General features: G+C 52.2%; 1 non-coding gene and 1 pseudogene across 1 annotated transcript; both read left to right on the forward strand.

Annotated features, from left to right (window-relative positions):
• The first annotated feature begins 373 nt into the window (after positions 1-373).
• Positions 374-2,218, forward strand: LOC121856755. The gene has a single exon (XR_006087046.1). It is a non-coding gene; the product is annotated as a small subunit ribosomal RNA (ribosomal RNA).
• A 399-nt stretch (positions 2,219-2,617) lies between these two features.
• Positions 2,618-2,762, forward strand: LOC121856754 (annotated as a pseudogene).
• Positions 2,763-3,245: the final 483 nt, after the last annotated feature.

Consider the following 3,245-nt stretch of genomic DNA (forward strand, 5'->3'; position numbering starts at 1 on the left):
GTGCAGTTTGATCTGATCATCTGGTTTGCTATTTCTCTAAGGCCAACGTGCGGTCCCTCGCCCAATGTCTTCTGCCTCGCTGGGGCAAAGAGAAGAGGAGCGGATAAGGGAGGAGATTCGCCAACGTGCGGTCCCTCGCCCAATGTCGGCTGCCTCGCTGGAGCTGGGGCAAAGAGGAGCGGATAAGGGAGGAGATTGGCACACACGGTGGCGCTGCCGGCGCCGAGGATAGCAAGAGAAGGTGCAGTTAGATCTGATCATCTGGTTTGCTATTTCTCTAAGGCCAACGTGCGGTCCCTCGCCCAATGTCTTCTGCCTCTCTCTCAATCTCACTATTTTGGCCGCCGTGATAGGCGCCGCCAACAGCAGCAGCTACCTGGTTGATCCTGCCAGTAGTCATATGCTTGTCTCAAAGATTAAGCCATGCATGTGTAAGTACAAGCCGATTTAAGGCGAAACCGCGAATGGCTCATTAAATCAGCTATGTTTCATTGGATCTGTAAACCCACTTACTTGGATAACTGTGGCAATTCTAGAGCTAATACATGCAATTGGTCTCTGACCGCAAGGGAAGAGCGCTTTTATTAGTTCAAAACTGGTCGGGCCCCGGTCCGTAACCCACCTGTGGTGAATCTGAATAACTTCGGGCTGAGCGCACGGTCTCCGCACCGGCGCCGCTTCTTTCAAGTGTCTGCCTTATCAGCTTTCGATTGTAGGTTATGCGCCTACAATGGCTATAACGGGTAACGGGGAATCAGGGTTCGATTCCGGAGAGGGAGCCTGAGAAACGGCTACCACATCTAAGGAAGGCAGCAGGCACGCAAATTACCCACTCCCGGCACGGGGAGGTAGTGACGAAAAATAACGATGTGAGTCTCATCCGAGGCCTCGCAATCGGAATGAGTACACTTTAAATCCTTTAACGAGTATCCATTGGAGGGCAAGTCTGGTGCCAGCAGCCGCGGTAATTCCAGCTCCAATAGCGTATATTAAAGTTGTTGCGGTTAAAAAGCTCGTAGTTGGATCTCAGTTCCGACTGACGGCACCGCCCGGTGTTTACTGTCACGCTCCGAACAGCGCCCGCCGCTCGCCGGGATGCTCTTTGTCGAGTGTCCCGAGTGGCCGGAGAGTTTACTTTGAAAAAATTAGAGTGCTCAGAGCAGGCTATTTGAATGGCCCGAATGGTGATGCATGGAATAATGGAATAGGACCTCGGTTCTATTTTGTTGGTTTTCGGAACCAGAGGTAATGACTAATCGGAACAGGCGGGGCATTCGTATTGACGCTAGAGGTGAAATTCTTGGACCGTCGCAAGACGAACTACTGCAAAGCATTTGCCAAGGATGTTTTCATTAATCAAGAACGAAAGTTAGAGGTTCGAAGGCGATCAGATACCGCCCTAGTTCTAACCATAAACGATGCCAACTAGCGATCCGCCGGCGTTATTCCCATGACCCGGCGGGCAGCTTCCGAAACCAAAGTCTTTGGGTTCCGGGGAAGTATGGTTGCAAAGCTGAAACTTAAAGGAATTGACGGAAGGGCACCACCAGGAGTGGAGCCTGCGGCTTAATTTGACTCAACACGGGAAACCTCACCAGGCCCAGACACCGGAAGGATTGACAGATTGAGAGCTCTTTCTCGATTCGGTGGGTGGTGGTGCATGGCCGTTCTTAGTTGGTGGAGCGATTTGTCTGGTTAATTCCGATAACGAACGAGACTCTGGCCTACTAAGTAGTCGACGGATCTCCAGAAAATGGTGTCCAGTTCGCAACTTCTTCTTAGAGGATAAGCGGCAATTCTAGCCGCACGAGATTGAGCAATAACAGGTCTGTGATGCCCTTAGATGTTCTGGGCGCCGCGCACTGAAGGGATCAACGAGTTTTCCTCCGAGAGGAGCGGGTAACCCGTTCAAAGCCTTTCTTGATAGGGATTGGGGCTTGCAATTGTTTCCCATGAACGAGGAATTCCCAGTAAGTGCAAGTCATCAGCTTGCGCTGACTACGTCCCTGCCCTTTGTACACACCGCCCGTCGCTACTACCGATTGAATGATTTAGTGAGGCCTTCGGACTGGCGCTCTTGGATTGTCGGCCCCGTTGCCCGCGAGGGTTTTCTGGGGTCGTCGCCTCGAGCTGACGGAAAGATGTCCAAACTTGATCATTTAGAGGAAGTAAAAGTCGTAACAAGGTTTCAGTAGGTGAACCTGCGGAAGGATCATTAACAGAGAGAAAGAGAACGGGGCGCTCTTAAAACTACTACTACTACTCTCCTGATTTGGGCGGTCTCGGGCTCTGCTCTGGCAACTCCAGCAGCGAAAGAGGACAATCCCGGCCCCCGCACCAAAAATAGGTACCACCACGCTGTAGGTGGACCACACTCGGGCGAGAGCGCGAAGACCGGAGGAGGAGGACGGACGGGGCTTTGGACGGCTGCCCGTCCGTTCCTTACTACCGGCGAATAAGCCTCTTGACCCAAAAAGAGTGAAATTCAAGTGTCAAAAAACAACAACAAGCCGTCCGGCCAAACCCAAACCACAAACTTGGGCTATGTCTGTCAAACCCTTTCATTGAGACTCGACCTGTGATGGTTAGTCGCAAAAAGACCAAATGGCAAATACACAACTCTTAACGGGGGATCACTCGGCTCGTGGGTCGATGAAGACCGCAGCAAACTGCGTGTCGGTATGTGAATCGCAAGAATACCAGATACATTGACAAGTTGAACGCATATTGCGTGGCTGACATGTATATAGGCTTATGCGCCGCCACTCGGTGAGGAAATATACATCCATGGGGTTACTCGCGAGTTGGTGCCTGCTGACTCTCCCGACCACGAGGGTAACCCGAACGAGCTTCGCCTTGGGGTTTAATCGCCCAGCTAGCGAGGCGTGCCAGCAAAACAAAGCAAGCCTATCACTAGCAAGTCCATGGACTTAGGCACCCACATTCAACCACAACAAAGCGACGGTTGTCGCCCTCGCAAATAACTGGAGGCGGCGCTCTTTTGCCTGCTGTCCACAGAGACACGAATGGCCGTCGGCCGCTCATGGCTGATGCTGCACATGTTCTAAGAGGCACTCCATCCCGCGAAGAGGAAACGAAACCGGGTCGGATATCTTTTAAGTAAGCCCCGCCGGAATTTCGTCTATCACCTCGAAAAGAGTGCTTGGCATGCATTGCAGTGGAACCTAAATTGATGAGTGCGCCTGGGCCCGCAGTCTACCATGTAGTGGTGCAGGCAGAGAGAT

This window comes from Homarus americanus, unplaced genomic scaffold (genome assembly GCF_018991925.1).
Source record: "Homarus americanus isolate GMGI-L3 unplaced genomic scaffold, GMGI_Hamer_2.0 scaffold43643, whole genome shotgun sequence".
NCBI classification, from domain to species: Eukaryota; Metazoa; Arthropoda; class Malacostraca; order Decapoda; family Nephropidae; genus Homarus; species Homarus americanus.